We start from the raw sequence: 21,505 nt of genomic DNA on the forward strand, positions 1-21,505 counted from the left end.
CCTGGACTAGCTCTGCGAGGAAAAGCTATCTGAATGGGCTTGTGTCACCCAGGGGTGCATGTGACAGGTCCCCTGCTGTGCCAATCCTCCCATGAGGTCTGTTGATACAGTCCCCTAACTACAGCGCTGTGAGCTCTGGAGGTCCCCGGTTCAGTTCCCGGTGCAGCAGCCATCATGCTGGGCTATCACTGTTCATCCAGGCACCTCCTCGGCCTTCAAACAAAAGACTCTTGTGCTCTCCTGCTGCATCCCCAGTTAGTGCAGTTTGTTGGGCTGTTGCTTTGGGACTGTTGCCATTATTTGGTATGAGGTGGCCTGCGGTAACACCTAGGAGCCTGAGTTGTGCCAGGTGCTGTACATTTGTATTGCTATTAGATGTATTAGGGTAGCATCTAGGCACAGACCAGGCCCCCATTGTGCCAGGTGCTGTACATTTTTATTGCTATTAGGTGTATTAGGGTATCATCTAAGCACAGACCAGGCCCCCATTGTGCCAGGTGCTGTACCTTTTTATTGCTATTAGGTGTATTGGGGTAGCATCTAGGCACAGACCAGAATACCATTGTGCTAGGTGCTGTACATTTTTATTGCTGTTTGGTGTATTCGGTACAGCCACAGAACCGAGCTAGTCCCTGCCCTAAGCTGCAAGTGTGGTACTCCCCCCCCGGGGAGCCGAGACTGCCGTGGCTGCTGAGCCTGGCCTCTTGTGCGGCTGTCACCTGTCTGGTGAAGAGGCAGCAGGATGGCAGTAGGAGGAGCTCGCCCGCCGACACTGGCCACACCTGCACATAGGTCGGTGTAACTTACATTGGTCAGGGGGTAGCCGTGTTAGTCTGTATCCACAAAAACGACGAGGAGTCCGGTGGCGCCTTAAAGACAAACAGATTTATGTGGGCATAAGCTTTCGTGGGTCAAAAACCCCACTTCTTTAGATGCATGGAGTGAAAATTACAGACACAGGCATAAATATACATTGGCACATGAAGAGAAGGGAGTTACCGTACAAATCTATAGATTTGTATATATATAAATATATCTCTATCTATGCTTGTATCTGTAATTTTCACTCCATGCATCTGAAGAAGTGGGTTTTTTACCCACGAAAGATTATGCACAAATCAATAGGTTTCTCTTTAAGGTGCCACCAGACTCCTCGTTATTGTTGCTCAGGGGGTGTGGATTATTCTGTGACGTAAGTCATACCAAAGTAAGCACTAGTGTAGACGGGGCCTTCGTGTCTGGCTGTACTGCATCGTAAACCCTGCGCCTGGGGACTCGGTGGGTCTCCTGAGCAGCCACCTGCCCTGTCAACCTGGGCTTAAAATTGCTGGACCCTGGTCTCCCAGCCATGTTCACGTGTCCGCGAGCTGCTGACTTGGGGCTGCGGCTTGAGCTGCGTCCACACTGCAAAAGGACGGGGTTTGGACTCGAGTCTCTGAAGGTCCTAGGAGGACCCTGCTCCTGAGTGCTCGATGATCGCAGCCAGGTTGATCTGTGAGTGGACGGGGGGGAGCTTGGGCTCGAACCTGAGGCCAGAGGTACAGTGCAGTGTAGACGTACATGGGGTTTGTGCCACACCCTGTGTAAAGGGGACCTGATCTCAGCTGGGATGTCTAGCTGCTACCGTCATACACCTAATAGATGGTAGTTGTAATACCATATCAAGACTCTTGCTAAGCCTCAAGGTTTCTAAGCAGGGAAGGAGTCTGCTACCAGACCAGACGGGACGGGATGGGGGTGGGGGTTTGACCATGGCTCCTGCCCTCCCTGGAACAACAGCCCTGGAACTAAGTGGAAGCAAGACGGAGCAGGGAGCCGTGCGTGCCTAGGGGCTGATGGGAGTCAGCGAGGTATCCCTGAGAGAGGGAAAAAGTGCAGGAGGTGAGCCAGGGGGGCCGGGCACCAGGACTCTGGGGTTCTACTCCAGCTTCTGGGGAGGGCAGCATGGTTGAGTCGTTGGGGGCTTGGTTTCAGGACTTCTCCGTTCCGTCTTCGGCCCTAGGGGGAAGAGTATTTCATGGAGGTTGGAATTTGGGAGCCAAGACTCCTGGGTTTCTTTCCCAGCTGTGCCATTGCTGTTCTGGACAAGTCTCTCCCCCCGCCCTCTTGCCGTGCCTCAGTTTCCCCACTGGGAGAATGACGCCTTGCCTAGGAACCGACAGTGTCAAGCATACTAATTTCTCCAGTTTGGCAAGCTTCAAGCCCTCTCCCTTCCCCCGGGGGAAGCGGAACCACAGTGCCTGGAATGCAGCCGCTCCTCCATCCGGCCTCCCGCGCACCTCCTTGGACTTTGTAGGGCAGGCTGCGCGCTCTGGCAGCCCTTCCTGTACAAGCTCAGAAGGACGGGTCAGACAGGCAAGTCTCGGCCTCTCTTTGCCCCTTGCGCTGAGCAGGAGGAGCATGTGAAGGCGTGCCCCCCCCCAAGCTTAGCTCCAAGACGCTGCTCTGCCCCGTGGACCAGAGAGCAGGAGGAAGAAGCAGACTCAAGGCGGACCAGGGAACCGTGTGCCTGTCCCAGGGGGACGGTGTAAGTGCTTTTCACTCGGCTATGCCCATGCCCCAGCCACTAGACCAGCCCTTCGTGCTCCGGCCCTGTAATGCTTCCCACCTGCCCAGCAGGGCCCATTCCGCTGAGTTGTCCTGCCTAACAGCAAGGGGCAAGGGAGCTCCCTGGCCGTGTAGCCCATTGGGCTGATCCACTGGGGAGATTTCATAGCCTGGGACCCGGAGGATGGGGGGGACTCAGCCCTTTAGCTCAAGCTTCAGTCCCAGTTGCCGATTGCAGCCACAAGCAAGGAAAAGGGATTTTAAGGGCTTCCAGCCGAGCTCGATAGCCCTGCTCTGAGGGCCTTTCCCTTCCCATGCAGGCAGGGGTAGGGGAAGGAGCCGAACACAGCCTGGTGGATTTGCCATTCCTCTCCCCGCTCCATGGATGGGAGGCATGGTCAGGTCACCAAACAGCAGTCGAAGAACTGATTTTGTCCCCCTGGGCTGTGAAGGCCGGGAGTTGAGCCTGTTCTTTCTGTTGCTGGGTTGTCCATTGGCGTGAGCCCGTCTCGGGTAGGTGCCTATTCACTCCAGCGTGGCCAGAGCTAATTAACACTACTCTCTTTGCATTTCTGTAGCACTTTTTGTCACTGTGTTTTGCAAACTAGGCACAGAAGATTCACTGCATCCAGCACTGAAATGCAGCCACCTCTGGGGTGGGGCACAGCAGGGATCCCTCACCTGCTGCTGAGATGCACCCACGTCTGGGGCGCAGCACCGATATTGCTAGTACAAGGATCATGCATGAAATGTAGCTGCCTCTGAGGTGAGGTGTAACTGTTTGTCCGGGGGTCACTCTTCCCACACTGATATGCAGCCACCTCTGGGGAAGAGCAGAGCAGGTGTTTATACAAGGATTGCTCTCCCAGCACTGAAATGCAACCAACTCTGGAGTGCGGGACCGCAGCTGTTTATATAGGAATCATTCACCCAGCACTGAAATGCAGCCATGTCTGGGATGGGACAACAGTTGTTTATACAGTGATCACTCGCCCAGCACTGAAATGCAACCACCTCTGGAGCAGGGCACAGCAGCTGTTTATATAGGAATCACTTGTCCAGCACTGAAATGCAGCCACCTCTGCAGTAGGGTGGGGCAGCTTTTTATAAAGGGCTCCTCTGCCTAGTGCTGAAATGCAGCCATCTCTGGGGTGGAGCGCAGGAGCTGTTAATACTGGGATCCCACACCCAGTGCTAAGACACAGCTAGCCCTGGGCCAGAGGGCTGCAGACAGACAGCATACGGGGAAGAGAAATTAGGCCAAAGCACAGGCTGGGAGAAGGGACCATTATTATTAGGCAAAGCACCTTGAGTCACTTGACTCAGCACTGCTGGACTAGTGTGGGGTGAATCTGGATTCCAGTGAAACCCCGTTGCCACAGGCAGCAATATTTCTCAGGTGTATGCCAGCCATAGGGGGCAGGTTAGCAGGGCCTACTGTGACATGAGGAACGACATGGCTTTGTTCATTGTTTGCTTTCATATGTCACATTCCTCTGGCTCCTTTCACCCATGGCTCTGTCTGTGACCAGTTATTGACCAAGCCCTACAACCCCCACCCCTGCCGGCACCGTGATACAGGTGGAACAGAACCCAGGAGTCCTGACTGCCGGCGTCCCACCCACCATTAGATCACACCATTCGGTGAGTTGTAAGAGTTTCTGGATGGGGGGCTAGATAGATTAGATAGATAGAGGGGGGTGTCTGAGGATGGAGTGGACGGAAATAGAAAAAGCCAGAGTGGGTGGGCAGGGGTGTATATGAATGGATGGATGGATGGATAGATAGATAGGTGTGCACGAGGGTAGATGGGTAGATAGAGGAGTGGTGAGGTGGAAGGAAATAGGGGTGTGTGGGAGGGTAGATGGATAGAGGGGTGTGTGAAGTGCATGAATACATAGAGGGGCTGTATAGTGATAGCTGGATAGAGATAGAAATAGGGGTGTGTATGGGGATGGAAGAGTAGATCGGTGTATCTGGGGATAGATGAGTAACTAGAGTGGTGTGTATAGGCATAGACAGAGAGGTGTGGGGGTGGATGGATAGATAAGAAGTGTATAGGGGAATGCATAGAGAGACCGGTGTATAGAGTACATGGATAGATGGGGGTGTGGGAATGGATAGAGGGGGTGTATGTGGGTGGATGAATAGATAGAGGGGTGTATATGGGGATGGATGGAGTGGTGTGTATAAGGTTGGATTGGATAGACACAGCAGTGTGTATGGGGATGGATGGGTGGATCAGTGTGTATGGGGATGGATGGATAGTTACAGCGGTGTGTACGGGATGGATGGATGGATGGATGGATGGAGCAGTATGTACGGGGATGGATGGGTGGATGGAGCAGTATGTATGGGGATGGATGGGTGGATCGGTGTGTCCAGGGATGGAGGGATGGATCGGTGTGTATGGGGATGGAGGGATGGAGCAGTGTGTATGGGGAGGGGTGGATGGAGCGGTGTATGTAGGGATGGGTGGACAGATACAGCAGTGTGTATGGAGATGGAGGGAGGGGGTGTAAGGGGATGGAGGGATGGAGCAGTGTGTGTAGGGATGGAGGGACGGAGCAGTGTGTATGGGGAGGGAGGGATGGAGCGGTGTATATAGTGATGGATGGATAGATACATTGGTGTGTATGGAGATGGAGGAAGGGGGTGTGTGGGGACAGAGATGCCAGCAGCTTTATAATTAGCCAGTGTCTCCACGTAATCATGTTAGGATCCTCCAGCCTCTGCAATCCCCACTAATGCCTGTGCTGGCCAGTCGCCCCCTCCTTCCCCTCTCCTCCCCCGCTCATGTTTATATGTCGTTAGCCAAAGCCACAGACACACAGTGAACCACAGCAGAGGGTTATGCCGGCTCCAGGCTTCCCTGCCAGACCCTTCTCCCCTGAGGGCCCCAGCCTGGCTCTGGTCTCAGACTGAAGGTCCAAGAGCCCATCTGCCCTCTGGCTGACCCCTTCTCGAATTAAGACGGTGCACTGATGGAGGCTGAAGACGCTGGCAATGCCCTGGGGCGCCTTTCCGCACCGGGGCGCTGGCTCGGGTCCCTCAGAGCCTGGCAGCCAGCAGGGGATGCCGCTGGTGCAGGGCTCTGGGGGAAGGAGTCGGTGAGCTCAGCTCTGATCCTGAGGCAGGCTGGCCTAGTGGTTAAGGTGTCGCTCTTGCATTCAACAGGCTTGGCTTTGCCATGAGGCCCGGGCAGCTGCGCGGACACGAGGCGTGATTGCTGGTTAACAGAAATCAGAGAATCCGGGAGGTGTCGGGCTGGGTGGGACCTCGAGAGGTCAGCAAGCCCAGCCCCCTGTGCTGAGGCAGGACCGAAAAAACCTAGACCACCCTTTACAAGTGTTTGTCCAACCTGCTCTTTAACACCTCCAATGTCTCCCTGGGGAGCCTGTTCTGGAGCTCCACTCCCTGGAGAGTTAGAAAATTTCTCCTAATATCTCACCTCAATCTCCCTTGCTGCAGATTAAGCCCATTGCTTCTTGTCCAACCTCCAGCGGACATGGAGAAGAACTGACCCCCATACTCGTTATAACAGCCCTTAGCGTGTCTGACGACACTTATCAGGTCCCTGCTCAGCCTTCTTGTCTCAAGACCAAACATGCCAAGTTTTCTATAACCTTTCCTCATAGATCAGGTTTGGATGGATGGATGGAGAGAGAGGAGGGTACAGAGATAGATGCGTAGAGTTGGGGATGGATGGATGGATGGAGAGAGAGGAGGGTACAGAGATAGATGCGTAGAGGTGGAGCTGGATGGATGGAGAGAGAGGAGGGTACAGAGATAGATGCGTAGAAGTGAGGCTGGATGGATGGAGAAAGAGGAGGGTACAGAGATAGATGTGTAGAGGTGGGGATGGATGGATGGAGAGAAAGGTATGATTGTGAATGGATGGATGCCATTTATATATATATATATAGAGAGAGAGAGAGAGAGAGAGAGAGAGAGAGATGGATGGGTGGGTGGGTGGGGATGGGGAGAGATGGGGAGGGATGGGTGGATACATAGATTAGACAAAAGTGGTGCATGGAGACAGATGGTGTGTATGGGGATCAATCTGTAGATAGATGTGTAGGAGGGTAGATAGAGGAGTGTGTATGAGGATAGATAGATAGATTAGAAGAGGAGGTGTATAGTGATAGACAGACAGATAGATAGATGTGTATAGGGATAGAAATGGATAGATGGAGTGGGGGGGTGTATAAGGATAAAGAGAGACCGATGGATAGATGGATGGATGGATGGATGGATGGAGAGAGAAAGTGGTATATACTGATAGAAATAAGTGGGGATGGGGATGGATGGATGAAGGGGTGGGGAGGGATGGAGAGGGATGCAGAGGTGGCAAGGGATGGGGGATGGATGAATGAAGAAATTGGGAAGGATAGAGGGATGGGGATGGATACAGGGGTGGGGAGGGATGCGGATGGATGGCGATGAATGAAGGGTTGGCGAGGGATGGGGATGGATAGAGAGGTGGGGAGGGGTGGGGATGGATGGATGGGGATGAATGCAGGGGTGGGGATGGATGGGGATGAATGAAGGGGTGGCAAGGGATGGGGATGGATGGATGAAGGGATGGGGATGGATGAAGGGATGGTGAGGGATGGGGATGGATGAAGGGATGGCAAGGAATGGATGAAGGGGAGGGGATGGATGAAGGGGTGCGGAGGGATGGGGATGAATGAAGGGGTGGCGAGGGATGGAGATGGATGGATGAAGGGATGGGGATGGTGGCGAGGGATGGGGATGGATGAAGGGGTGGTGGGGAATGGGGATGGATAGAGGGGTCTCTGGCAGACTTGTGACGTTGTCCCACAGTGACTCTTGTTGACGGGAATTCCACTGCTGACCCCCCGCCCCACCCCCTCTAGCAGAGTCTGTCTCCTTGTTGTTTCACCCTGGGCCCTGACAGCCTTAAGTCTTAGCCTTAAGTCTTAGCCTTAGCCTTAAGCCTAAGCCCTAGTGCTGATGGAAGCACACCAGCGAGGGGGGGTCCACACAGTTCCTGAGACAGCCAGGCCATGCCCCCATCGCTAGCTTTGCCGAGGACCCCAGGACCTCGCCCGGCTCTCGAGGGCTCTCCAGCTGCGGCTGCATCTCGGACTCTGAAGGCTCTGGAGTGGTGGACGTGAACATGGCCCTTAGCAGGCCAGGCTGCCTCCCGGCATGACAGGACTCCACGTGCTCTTCTTGATCTCTTTGCTAACGAGTGGCTCGGTGCGCGGGAGATGGGTCTGTGGAAAGGAGGCCATCAGGGTCCTGCAGAACGTCACCAAGTTGCTGGTGAGCAGTGAAGGGGGGGATACGAGACGGGATGGAGCTCTCCCACCCCCATGCCATAGGTGAAGGGCCTGGGTAGCCTCTAGGGCCCCCCATGGGCAGCTGGAGTCTTGGAGCCGTTCCTAACAGGCAGGTATTGCTATCTCCTGCCCCAGGCTCCTCGCTCAGTAGAGAGAGAGACCCAGGCGTGGGAAGAGAGTGGACGCAGCCGAGACACATTGGCAGCTGGGGGCAAGGTACCATGTTGCTGCCAGGGGCTATACCCACCTTGTGGCCCACCCCCATGGCATCCCATTAGCAGGGCACCTCACCCTCCATGAATCCCTCATTGCATTCCTCTGCCCCTGTATCCCTCCTCCCAGAGCTGAGAATAGAACCCAGGAGTCCTGGATCTGCAGCCCCTGCTTTAACCACTAGACCCCGCTCTGCTCCCAGAGCTGAGGATAGACCCCAGGATTCCTGGCTCCCAGCCCCCCTGCTCTCCTGTTTTAGTACACCCACTTTCCCAGGTTTGGTGTGAGCTCTCCTTTCAACCTTGGATGCATCACGTCCCCTCTCCGTTCCTCAGTTTCCCCATCTGTAAAACAGGGATCATGATCCTGCCCTGCCATTAGCTGGGTGGTGGTTTAACAGGCTCATTTAATTGTGGCCTGTAAAAGGCCCTGAGACTCTGAAATGTCAGGGGACCGAGAAGTGCAAAGTGTCGGGCAGATTCCGCTGTACAAGGCGCAGTCTCAGTTAGCTGTATCTGTATAATGGGCCCACGATCGCTCAGAGGAAATTTAAACAGAAGGCCGGGGGAGCTGGCTTGTCTGCAGGGGGAAATTGACCGGAACAGCTATTGTGGAATAGGAACAGCTGCATGGAGGATCTATTCCGGATTAGCTACTGTGCTTTCAAATCTACTTCCCCGCTGCCTTATGCTGGGCCTGTCCCCCTAACCCGTGGTGCTTCTCTCTTCCAGGGAGACGCCACCGACGGGATTCTCTACACCCCGGAAGATATCACAGTATGTACCCTCTGCCATCCAGCTCCAGCGGTCCCCTTGAAACCCTCCATGCGCTGGGTCCAACCCAGCCCGGGGTAGCGCTGCTGAAGTGGGTGAATTTCCGGCAGTAAGTGTGGCTCGGCGGTATGGGGAATGCCATTCATGGGTTAGGACACAGGCCCCAGATCGCGGCGCAATGGGATATGGGGCCTTTCTGCTCTAAGGCCCTGATTCTTATCTGTCCCCTCACAGCAGGGACTCGATGGCTTGACAGTGGCAGATTGGTCACTCCTGCTACCAGCTGAGGCTCTTGGATGGTTTTATAAAGTGTGGGTGGGTTGGATTAGGGGGGCACCTAGAGGCCCCGCTGTGCCAGGTGCAACATCCAGACTAAGAGGAGGGATGGCCCAGGGGCCCCGGCCCTTGCCCAGGATTCAGGAAACCTGTATTCAATTTCCAGCTCTGACAAAAGTCATTTACCTGCCTCGTGCCTCAGTTTCCCCACCTGTAAAATGGGGATAATAGTGGCACTTTTCAGGGGAACTGCCCCAGTATTCCCAGTCCACCAAGGGCACCTGCTTCAAGCGCTTCGGCTATCATCTCTCTTGGCCAGATACCTTTGTCTCTCTCCCTCCTGATGGGTTCTTCCACTCTGCACAGGTCCCTGCTTACACTAAGAGGTCCCCAGCAAGACAGACTCAGCTTTTCCCTCAGAGGCGAGGGAACAATGTAATTGCCTGTAGGTTAAAGGTACAGGCACGGCCCAGCTCAAATTTTCTAAGCAAGCTCATTTACTCTTCAGGCCGAAGCATCTCAGAGAAAACACTGAATTGATCAAAGTTCCGGATGTGGGTGCTAACGAGCTTAGCAGAGATCCCCCAGCTCCAGCAAGCGCTCTGGCTCTGGGCTCACCATTCACACCCCATCAAGGGGTTTTACAAGTTCATAACCACCTTGGTTCAGAACAAACTCTCTGTAGATCCGTGCGTTCCTCCTTTATATATAGGTTGGGCCTCTGCGCTTGTCCTGGCGTAACAGGTGATCAGCAGACAAAGGTCCCCTCCTCACAGGGAAGCTTCAAAAGGCTGAATTCTTACATAACTGGAGAAGGAATATCTTGCATAGGAAATCTAGGGATTTCCTGGGAAACTCACTCATTTTTTGAGGGGCTCGGTCACTATAGGCACATAAATACCCTAGATGGATATAATTCCTGCCCCCAAAGAGCTTATGATCAACATAGATAAAGGTTGGAGAGGAAACTGAGGCACAGACTTGCCCAAGGTCACCCAGCAGGCCAGTGACAGAGCTGGGAATAGAACCCAGGTGTCTGAGTCCAGAATTCTAGCCAAGGAAGGTTCGTGGCTTCACAGGAAGAGGTGGCAGTCAAGGCCCAGCTGATGAGATTTTGGGGGCCCAGCTGGAGGACGGTTTGAGACAGCAAGGCCCACAGCTCCTGGCTCCCGCTAGAGCCTTGGACCTAGCAGGGTTCGGACATTTAAGGAAGTTGACGGGACGGGGTCAGGCACTGCTTCGTTGTCACCGGTTCCTGGGGTGACAAGCCCTGCCCTCCCGTGGCTGGGGTCAATGGGAAGGGCCCTCTGGGCCCCTGAAACTGATCCATTTCCCCTCCCACATTCTGCTGCCGCCCCAGCAGGTGTGCATGGCGGAGAACCTGAACTGCTTCCACACCGAGCTGCGGGTGATCCAGTGGGAGCACAGGGAGCACACGGAGAGCCTCTCCTTGCTGATCAAGCACCTGAGCCAGCTGGAGAAGCTCAGGACCTGCAAGACCGACCGGCAATGCCACCCCTGCGAGGGTCACCGGGAGCAGCCCATGCCTCAATTCCTGAGCAAGCTCCTGGAGCAGCTGCAGTGGGACTGCTGGGTTCAGGGGAGCAACATGCATTCCTGTCCATCCTGGCCCGGGTGAGAGCCGCCACGCTGCCCACTGGCTGCTGGGACCCAGTGGGACCTGAGCGGTATCCCTGCCTGTTTCCAGCATAACGCCTCGGGCACAGGTGAGGGATTGCAACATTCGCCCGTGCGTCAGGGCGGTACTGGTGCTGCGAGGAGCGGGGAGGGGACTCAGTAAGGGGCGCTCTCCCCAGGCCTGACCCCAATGCCCCAGTGCAGCACTAGGGGGCGCTGTGCTACAGGGAGCACTGTAAGTGATTCAAGGGGAGGGACAAATTTACAAATGGGTTTTCTGGGACCATTCTGGGTTAACTAAGGATGCAGCACCTATTGCACTCTGGGCCCTATTTTTTCATCCTCTTGTAATGTTATTTTTAAAAAAATATATATTGTCTGAAAAATTCCTAAGGATTTATCTCAGGCCAGAGGGTCATTTCCCTGGAAAAGCTGAAGGAAATTGGTCAAGCTATTTTGAGTTCTAGGATAGTAAAGGGGAAGAAAAGGATATGAGCCGGGATCAGCCAGACGTTTAAAGTCCAAGCGGTGCCGATTCACACCAGCAGGCCCTGTGTCTCTGGCTGTGCCATCCCCTGCTTGGTATCAGGCATGGAGGCGGCTAACGCAAACAAATACATCTTTATAGAAGCCTGCAGCTCACTTGCTTCCAACCAGTTCACTTCCTGGGGTGTTTCACTGTCAGGTCTCTTAAAGGTACAATCCCTGACACCGGGCTGCACAAAAAGTCTTTTGTCCGGCTTAAGTTAAAAAGTGGTTCGAGGATCTGAGTTCACACTCCTCATGCATTTAGCTATTCCGCACTTCTAGTGCAAAGGGTACCTGGGGGCAAAATCGGTGTCGGTGGCTGTTGGTTTTTTTTAATGGTTAGCACAAGTTTCAGGGCAGCTTCAGTAACTGACAGAATCAGTGTCAAAGGCTTTGCAGAATCCAGCGCCCCAGGTGATGGGGCAGCCAGTAAGTTTTAGAGAGGCTGGAGAAATAACTGGGTACATGTGGTCGTGTGCAGCGCTGGTTGCCTCATGTTGAAAAGGTTATTGCAGAACTACAGGGTGTGCAGAGAAGGGTGACGAGAATGATCAAGGGCCTGAAAAAACTCTCCAATAACGAGAAGAAAGAGATTGGTCTGGTTACCGTAGAAAGATGAATAAAAGGGCTGGGAGATGATAAATCTGTAACGTAGAGACTGGGAAAAAGACAGTTGTTTGGAGCTTCTTTTCCTCCTGTCTTGTAATACAAGGGCAGGGGACACTGAATGAAGTTAAAGGTGGGAAATTCAAACCCGAGAAAACCCACAATGCATAATTAGTCTGGGGAACTCCCTGCCACATGATTTTGTTCAGGCTGGGAACTGAGGAAGAGTCAAAAAGAGACTGAATATTTATGTGGATAACAAGAATATCCAGAGTTAGAGGAGTTCATGCTAACAAAAATATTGGCAGGGATATTGAACCTCCAGCTTCTGGGGGGTTTAAGTCAATTTCTGATTGTTTAGTCTCATCATACTCTCTAATGTGGGGGGTGCCGATTCTCCCATACCTGCTACTGTAGGGTTCTTATACCTGCCTCGGAACCATCTGGTGCTGGGAAGTGTCAGAGCCAGGATACTGGCCCTCAGGTCTGATCCAGTCTTGCTGTTCCTATGTCAGGTGATTGGTCATTAACTAAACTATAGGGTCTGAACACCCCCATAAATGTGAAGCCTCATGACCCTGCTAGAAGGTAGGTGGGATTATCCCCATTTTACAGATGGGGAAACTGAGGCACACAAGCATTCCCTGCCATGCCAGTGTGCTACCAGTCTGGCATCTGGGTTGTTGAGGCAAGCTCAGCTTTGAGCGTTTAGCTAACCCCAAAGGAATGTCAGACGCAGAATGAAACAGATCAAAGGTTAATAGAAAACTATCCCTGGTTCATTCCCTCCCCTGTGTTCCTTGGAGTTTGTTTGCTTTGGCTGGCAGAGTTGAACGCTGCCAATTGGTATCTTGGGGCTTGTAGGGACAGGTACCAAGCAGATAGGGAAAAAGATCAGAACAGGGAGGGAGGGGCAGGGCTGTTGCTCCATCCCTAATCCCCAAGGAGTTGAAGGTTTCTGCTAAAAACAATCATTAGATGACAGTGCTGCCATTTAAGCGACCAGCGTCAGGCAACCTGGCCATCACCCCGCTGAGCCAGATCTCCAAGCTATCCCACCTGCAGACTCAGCCAGGCAGCACTGCATCAATTGTTTGCCATGTCCGCAGATGGCAGGACAAGATGCACAGGGCTTATTCTGCAGCAAGGGAGATTTAGGTGAGATATTATGAGATATTATATTAGATGACAGAACAAAGAGTAATGGTCTCAAGTTACAGTGGGGGAGGTTTAGGTTGGATATTAGGAAAAACTTTTTCAGTAGGAGGGTGGTGAAACACTGGAATGCGTTACCTAGGAAGGTGGTGGAATCTCCTTCCTTAGAAGTTTTTAAGGTCAGGCTTGACAAAGCCCTGGCTGGGATAATTTAGTTGGGGATCGGTCCTGCTTTGAGCAGGGGGTTGGACTAGATACCTCCTGAGGTCCCTTCCAACCCTGATATTCTATGATTTTAGGATTAGGACAAACTTTCAGGGGAATGAAGCTCTGGAACAGGAATCCCTGTCGCTGGAGGTTTTTCAGAAGAGGTTGGTCAAGATTTTCTTGATCTGGCCTCAGCTCAGAGGGCTGGGCTTGATGTCCTCTCGAGGGCCCTTTCAGCCCGGCATTTCTATGATTCTATCAGGATCACATTCAGAAGGAGTTTTCGTAACCATTAGCTTCTCTCCCCCCACCCCATCTTCACGCTTATGAGTCCCCCATATCTTCCCTCTGCCTCATAATTCTTAACAGCTTGGTGCCACATGCATCTGTCCCATCATAAGAACAGCCATATTGGGTCAGACCAATTGTCCATGTAGCCCCAGCTTCCTGTCTTCTGCCAGTGTCAGACACTTCAGAGGGAATGAACAGAACAGGGCAATTATCGAGAGATCCATCCCCTGGCATCCAGTCCCAGCTTCTGGCAGTCAGAGCATGGGGTTGCATCCTGGCCGTCTTGGCTAATAGCACTGATGGACCTGTCCTCCAGGAGCTTATCTCACTTGTTTTTGAACCTAGTTATACTTTTGCCCTTCACAACATCCCCAGGCAATGAGTTCCACAGGTTAACTATGCACTGGGTGACGAAGTACTTTCTTTTGTTTGATTTAAACATGCTGCCCATTGATTTCATCAGGTGACTCCTAATTCTTGTGTAATGTGAAGGGGTAAATAACATGTTCCCCAGTCACTTTCTCTGCGCCAGGCATGATTTTATTGACCTCTCTCATACCCCCCTCAGGCGTCTCTTTTCTAAGCTGGACAGTCCCAGGCTTTTTAATCTCTCTTTGTAGAGAAGCGGTTCCATCCCCTTCATCATTTTCATTGCCCTTCTCTGCACCTTTTCCAGTTCCAATATATCTTTTGTGAGATGGGGCAACCAGAACTGCATGCAATATTCAAGGTGTGGGCATACCATGTGTAACACCAAGAGACCCTGGTCATCGGCAGGCAGGATTGAAGCTGGGACCTCAGGAGCTTAATGCATGAGTCTCTACTGCATGAGCTAAAAGCCATATGGCTGTGAAGCAGACTCATTAATCTCTCTCTCTAAGTGGTCTTGGTGCCACAAGATGGGACACAACACCACATCCAGGAGGTGTGTGGGTTACACATGGATGTATATAGTGGCATTATGTTATATACTATCTTATTATCTATCCCTTTCCTAATGGTTCCTAACATTGTTAGCTTTTTTGACTGTCCTGCACAATGAGTGGATGTTTTCAGAGAACTAACCACAATGACTCCAAGATCGCTTTCTTGAGGGCTAACAGCTAATTTAGACCCCCATCATTTTGTACGAATGGTTGGGATTTTGTTTTCCAATGTGCATTACTTTGCATTTATCAACATTGAATTGCACCTGCCATTTTTTGCCTAGTCACCCAGTTTTGTGAGACCCTTTTGTAGCTTTCTTTGGGCTTAACTATCTTGAGTAATTTTGTATTGTCTGCACATTTTGCCACTTCACAGTTTACCCCCTTTTCCAGATCATTTATGAATATGTTGAACAGCACTGGGCCCAGGACAGATCCTTGGGGGACCCCACTATTTACTTCTCACTACTGTGAAAACTGACCGTTTATTCCCACGCTTTGTTTCCTGTCTTTTAACCAGTTACTTACCCAGGAGAGGACCCTCCCTCTTATCCCATGCTCAAGAGCCTTTGGTGAGGGACCTTGTCAAAGGCTTTGTGAAAGTCCAAGTACATTATATCTACTGGATCACCTCATCCACATGCTTGTTGACCCCCTCAAAGAATTCTAATAGATTGGTGAGGCATGATTTCCCTGTACAAAAGCCATGTTGACTTTTCCCCAATATAGTGTGTTCATCTATGTGTCTGATAATTCTGTTCTTTACTCTAGTTTCACCCAATTTGAAATAGAAATTCTCTAACAATTCAGTCCAGAGACACTATTTTTCTCTTTCAGACCAACCACACGGATGAGCAGCTGTCTCATCTGTGCCTCCATCCATCCCTGAATGGATGAGTCTCTGTGCCTGTGTCCTCATGTGGTTAATATTTTTATTCCATGGAGGCAATGCAATCTGCAGCTGGGGAATCACAGCTCTGTAGTGGCAGCGATTTGGTTGCTTTTGATTTTTAAGGACAATTAGCCTTTATTCCAGGACCTGACCTAAGTTGCCTTTGGTTGTTTTTCCAGATGACAAGTGGACTGAATGACAGTAAGGAAGGAATGTGCCACCAGAGTTTGCCTGCTGCCTTGTAGCCCAGTGGATACTGAGAGGCGGAGAAGCTAAGACAGTGGATCCTTACAATTTTCCCAGAGGGTGTGAGAGGAGCTGCAAAGAGGAGACCTCTGCCAAGGTGATGACTAGAAAGCCAGGGGATGGTGCCACGTCAGGGATGATGGCTGGCAAGTGACCAGGGTTCACTGAATTTGGTTGGATCATTAGCTTTCCAGCAGTTAGCCAGGTACTGACAGAGGGCATGACATGAATGCTGATCCAATGCCCCCAGGTGGACCTCTGCACCTATACAACACACTTGGATCCAAGCTCCTGCCTTTTTTGTAATGGGATGCTAAATTATATTATGCTGTTCAGTGAAAAGGTGGCAGTGTGTATAAAATGCCTTATTTAAATGAACCTCAGCCATACCTGCCAGAGCACTAAAGGATAAAATCTGAACTGTGAAAAAGCAATACCTAGAGAAACTTTACAAACTAGAAAACCTGAAACTAGCTTAAGTCATGTCTATACTTACAAGCTTACAGTGGCACAGCTGCACTGATAAAGCTGTTCTGCTTTAAGAGCACTCATATAGCCGCGTTATGCCAACGGGAGAGAGCTCTCCCATCGACATAATAAGACCAGCTCAATGAGCAGCGGTAGCTATGTCAGCAGGAGAGTGTTTCCTGCCGACATAGCTCTGTGCACATGAGCGCTTATGCTGGCAAAACTTATGTCACACAAGGGTGTGTGTTTTTTTCACACCTCTGAGCAACAAAAATTTTGCTAGTGAAGATATAGCCTTAGAACCTGTAAACAAACACTTTAGAGTTAAAAGTCATTATCAGAAAAGCCCTGAGGCAAGCAGAGAGAACTCCCAGGCTAAGAGGGACAAATTCCAGCTGATTTACACAAAGTGTGGAAAAAGTCATATCCCAAGAGATGATGCATATCCAGCCAGATTTCAGAGTAGCAGCCGTGTTAGTCTGTATTCGCAAAAAGAAAAGGAGTACTTGTGGCACCTTAGAGACTAACAAATTTATTAGAGCATAAGCTTTCGTGAGCTACAGCTCACTTCATCGGATGCATTTGGTGGAAAATACAGAGGGCAGATTGATATACACACACAGAGAACATGAAACAATGGGTTTATCATACACACTGTAAGGAGAAAAGGAGTACTTGTGGCACCTTAGAGACTAACAAATTTATTAGAGCATAAGCTTTCGTGAGCTACAGCTCACTTCATCAGATCATGCATCCGATGAAGTGAGCTGTAGCTCACGAACGCTTATGCTCTAATAAATCTGTTAATCTCTAAGGTGCCACAAGTACTCCTTTTCTTTTTGCGAATACAGACTAACATGGCTGCTACTCTGAAAACTGTAAGGAGAGTGATCACTTAAGATAAGCCATCACCAGCAGCAGGGGGGGGAAAGCAGGAAAACCTTTCATGGTGACAAGCAAGGTAGGCTATTTCCAGCAGTTAACAAGAATATCTGAGGAACAGTGGGGGGTGTGGTGGGGGGGAGAAATAACATGGGGAAATAGTTTTACTTTGTGTAATGACTCATCCATTCCCAGTCTCTATTCAAGCCTAAGTTAATTGTATCCAGTTTGCAAATTAATTCGAATTCAGCAGTCTCTCGTTGGAGTCTGTTTTTGAAGCTTTTTTGTTGAAGGATAGCCACTCTTAGGTCTGTAATCGAGTAACCAGAGAGATTGAAGTGTTCTCCAACTGGTTTTTGAATGTTATAATTCTTGACATCTGATTTGTGTCCATTCATTCTTTTACGTAGAGACTGTCCAGTTTGACCAATGTACGTGGCAGAGGGGCATTGCTGGCACATGATGGCATATATCACTTTGGTAGATGCGCAGGTGAACGAGCCTCTGATAGTGTGGCTGATGTGATTAGGCCCTATGATGGTATCCCCTGAAGAGATACGTGGACAGAGTTGGCAACGGGCTTTGTTGCAAGGATAGGTTTTTGGGTTAGTGGTTCTGTTGTGTGGTGTGTGGTTGCTGGTGAGTATTTGCTTCAGATTGGGGGGCTGTCTGTAAGCAAGGACCGGCCTGTCTCCCAAGATCTGTGAGAGTGATGGGTCGTCCTTCAGGATAGGTTGTAGATCCTTGATGATGCGTTGGAGAGGTTTTAGTTGGGGGCTGAAGGTGATGGCTAGTGGCGTTCTGTTGTTTTCTTTGTTGGGCCTGTCCTGTAGTAGGTGACTTCTGGGTACTCTTCTGGCTCTGTCAATCTGTTTCTTCACTTCAGCAGGTGGGTATTGTAGTTGTAGGAATGCATGATAGAGATCTTGTAGGTGTTTGTCTCTGTCTGAGGGGTTGGAGCAAATGCGGTTATATCGTAGAGCTTGGCTGTAGACAATGGATCGTGTGGTATGATCTGGATGAAAGCTAGAGGCATGTAGGTAGGAATAGCGGTCAGTAGGTTTCCGATATAGGGTGGTGTTTATGTGACCATCGCTTATTAGCACCGTAGTGTCCAGGAAATGGATCTCTTGTGTGGACTGGTCCAGGCTGAGGTTGATGGTGGGATGGAAATTGTTGAAATCATGGTGGAATTCCTCAAGGGCTTCTTTTCCATGGGTCCAGATGATGAAGATGTCATCAATGTAGCGCAAGTAGAGAAGGGGCATTAGGAGACGAGAGCTGAGGAAGCGTTGTTCTAAGTCAGCCATAAAAATGTTGGCATACTGTGGGGCCATGCGGGTACCCATCGCAGTGCCGCTGATTTGAAGGTATACATTGTCCCCAAATGTGAGATAGTTATGGGTGAGGACAAAGTCACAAAGTTCAGCCACCAGGTTAGCCGTGACAGTATCGCGGATACTGTTCCTGACGGCTTGTAGTCCATCTTTGTATGGAATGTTGGTGTAGAGGCTTCTACATCCATAGTGGCTAGGATGGTGTTTTTAGGAAGATCACCAATGGACTGTAGTTTCCTCAGGAAGTCAGTGGTGTCTCGAAGATAGCTGGGAGTGCTGGTAATGTAGGGCCTGAGGAGGGAGTCTACATAGCCAGACAATCCTGCTGTCAGGGTGCCAATGCCTGAGATGATGGGGCGTCCAGGATTTCCAGGTTTATGGATCTTGGGTAGCAGATAGAATACCCCAGGTCGGGGTTCTAGGGGTGTGTCTGTGCGGATTTGTTCTTGTGCTTTTTCAGGGAGTTTCTTGAGCAAATGCTGTAGTTTCTTTTGGTAACTCTCAGTGGGATCAGAGGGTAATGGCTTGTAGAAAGTGGTGTTGGAGAGCTGCCTAGTAGCCTCTTGTTCATACTCCGACCTATTCATGATGACGACAGCACCTCCTTTGTCAGCCTTTTTGATTATGATGTCAGAGTTGTTTCTGAGGCTGTGGACCCCTATTATTTCTCCCCCCCACCCCACCCCCCACTGTTCCTCAGATATTCTTGTTAACTGCTGGAAATAGCCTATCTTGCTTGTCACCATGAAAGGTTTTCCTCTTCCCCCCCCCCCCGCTGCTGGTGATGGCTTATCTTAAGTGATCACTCTCCTTACAGTGTGTATGATAAACCCATTGTTTCATGTTCTCTGTGTGTGTATATCAATCTCCCCTCTGTATTTTCCACCAAATGCATCCGATGAAGTGAGCTGTAGCTCACGAAAGCTTATGCTCTAATAAATTTGTTAGTCTCTAAGGTGCCACAAGTACTCCTTTTCTTATATCCAGCCAGAGACGCACAGTGTAATAAATGCAAGAAAGATGGACATTTTGCAATTGTTTGCCACACCAAAGCCGTCAGGGAGTTGACTCATACTACAGACAATCAAGAGCCACTGTTTCTGGGATCTATCATTTGTGATGACACAGAACCTGTCTGAAGAGTGAAACTGAATATTCATGGCAAGATGATTGACTTTAAAATTGACTCAGGAGCTGATGTCACAGTCATCTCGGAATCACCTTGAACCCCTTCCACAGCTGAAGTCACCTGACACAGCTCTGATTAGCCCTGGACGAATTCTGAGCTGCCTGGGCTAGTTCACCACAGAAACAACTTACAAAGACGAAAGCTATGCATTCAGAGTGCATGTGATCAAAGCCCAACAACCTTCTCAGCTGTAGTGTAGCAGCCAGGATGGGCCTAGTGAGGAGGGTGGAAGAACTCAATGAAGAATTTAATGATACTGGACTTTTGAAAGGAGATCCAGTACAAATCTATGTAAGAGACAATGCTGAACCCTACAGTGTACGAACAGCTCTACTAGATGTAGTAGAGAGAGCGAGACTGGAACACTGGGCCTGGCGTGAGATCTGAGGCCTGAACCAATGGCTGTGAACCAGAGTACGCCTGGCCTTGGCAAAATAATAACGCACTACATATTTACATAAATTACATATTAGACAAATACATTTCCGAAGGCTAGTACAGATACATCCCAATCTCGTACAGGATAAGATGATTTGACAGAATAATGAACACGGATGTTTTATCCAACATATCAGGAACAAGGGGAGGTGACAAACAGATGTCATGAAGCATGTAAGGTGTTACATAAGTTGTTTATTCCAATTGTTTGGCTCAGTTTATAAATGTCAGGGTTCCTCGCCTTGATCCTTTGCATGACCTAGGGGACAGCAGAGACTCCTGCTGCTGACTGAAACACTCCCTGCCACTGGGTGCTCATGCGTTAGTGAACCTGTAACCAAGGAGCCAGGGTGCTAGGACTGTGCCTTGAGAGCAATAAACCTGGCTGAATGCCTTTGTCAGCAAACTGTGCCGATTGTCTTAATCGAGGTCTGCTGAATTAGTAGGCGCCATGATCTGCTAGCACTGATAATACTGGTGCTCCAAGGACAGAAAGGCTCCCACAGTCCAGTTTGCAGAGCTGAAATTTGCCCCTGGATCCACAAATCAAGTTAATGCATTTTCATCTACTCCAAAGCCAGAAGAGAGAGTTAGCCTTGGGCTACACTACAAACTTTTGTCAGTATAACTAGGTGGATTTTCCACAGCCCTGAGCAACGCTGTTATACTGATCTAACTCCTGCTGTAGGCAGTACTGCATCGACGGGATGGCTTCTCCTGCGGACCGAAGCTACCGCCTCTCCAGGAGGTGGGGCACTGCCATCGGTGTATATCAGTGGTTCTCAAAACTGGTCCACCGCTTGTTCACGGAAAGCCCCTGGCGGGCCGGGCCGGTTTGTTTACCTGCCGCGACCGCAGGTTCAGCCGATCGCGGCTCCCACTGGCCGCAGTTCGCCGCTCCAGGGCAATGGGGGCTGCGGGAAGGGTGGCCAGCACATCCCTTGGCCCGCGCCGCTTTCTGCAGCCCCCATTGGCCTGGAGCGGCAAACTGCGGCCAGTGGGAGTCGCGATCGGCCGAACCTGCGGACGCGGCAGGTAAACAAACCGGCCCGGCCTGCCAGGGGCTTTCCCTGAACAAGCGGCAGACCAGCTTTGAAAAGCACTGGTGTAGATAGCACCTTCACTAAGCGCTACAGCAGCGCAACTGCACCGGTTCAGTGCTGGGAGTGCAGACAAACCCTTATTTCTATTCAGCATGGTGCAAAGTAGCTTTCTGGCAACCAGCCCCGGAGCGGGAACGAAGAGGGGGAATGACTGCAATGTCGTTACAGCACGGTAGGTAGGAAGATTAAACAGGAGACGGGGCGTGGACATGGAGAGCGCAGAAGGGTGTGGGTGTGTGCGGGGGGGGGGAGCAGCTTAGGGGCTAAAGCAGGACAAACCAGGTCGCCCAAAGAGAGACACGGTCACAAACCGTGCAGTCCTTGTCCTGGGCTGGGGGGTAACAGGGACCCCAACAGCGCAGCCGACCACGGCACCTTTCGACGCCCCTCCCCCAGCCCTGATCCCCTTCACACCCCAAGCCCTTTCTGTCCCTCCCAGGGCCTGCCCCTTTGATATCCCCTTAAGCCCCCTCTGTGCTCC

The 21,505-nt window shown here is 51.0% G+C and overlaps 1 long non-coding RNA gene across 1 annotated transcript; it reads left to right on the forward strand.

Annotated features, from left to right (window-relative positions):
* The first annotated feature begins 1,916 nt into the window (after window positions 1-1,916).
* On the forward strand, window positions 1,917-20,746 carry LOC122457308. The gene is made up of 6 exons (XR_006276797.1): window positions 1,917-4,191; window positions 7,428-7,839; window positions 8,801-8,845; window positions 10,482-10,845; window positions 15,541-16,537; window positions 19,286-20,746. It is a non-coding gene; the product is annotated as an uncharacterized LOC122457308 (long non-coding RNA).
* The last annotated feature ends 759 nt before the right edge of the window (window positions 20,747-21,505 follow it).

Source organism: Dermochelys coriacea, chromosome 23 (genome assembly GCF_009764565.3).
Source record: "Dermochelys coriacea isolate rDerCor1 chromosome 23, rDerCor1.pri.v4, whole genome shotgun sequence".
Taxonomy (NCBI): domain Eukaryota; kingdom Metazoa; phylum Chordata; order Testudines; family Dermochelyidae; genus Dermochelys; species Dermochelys coriacea.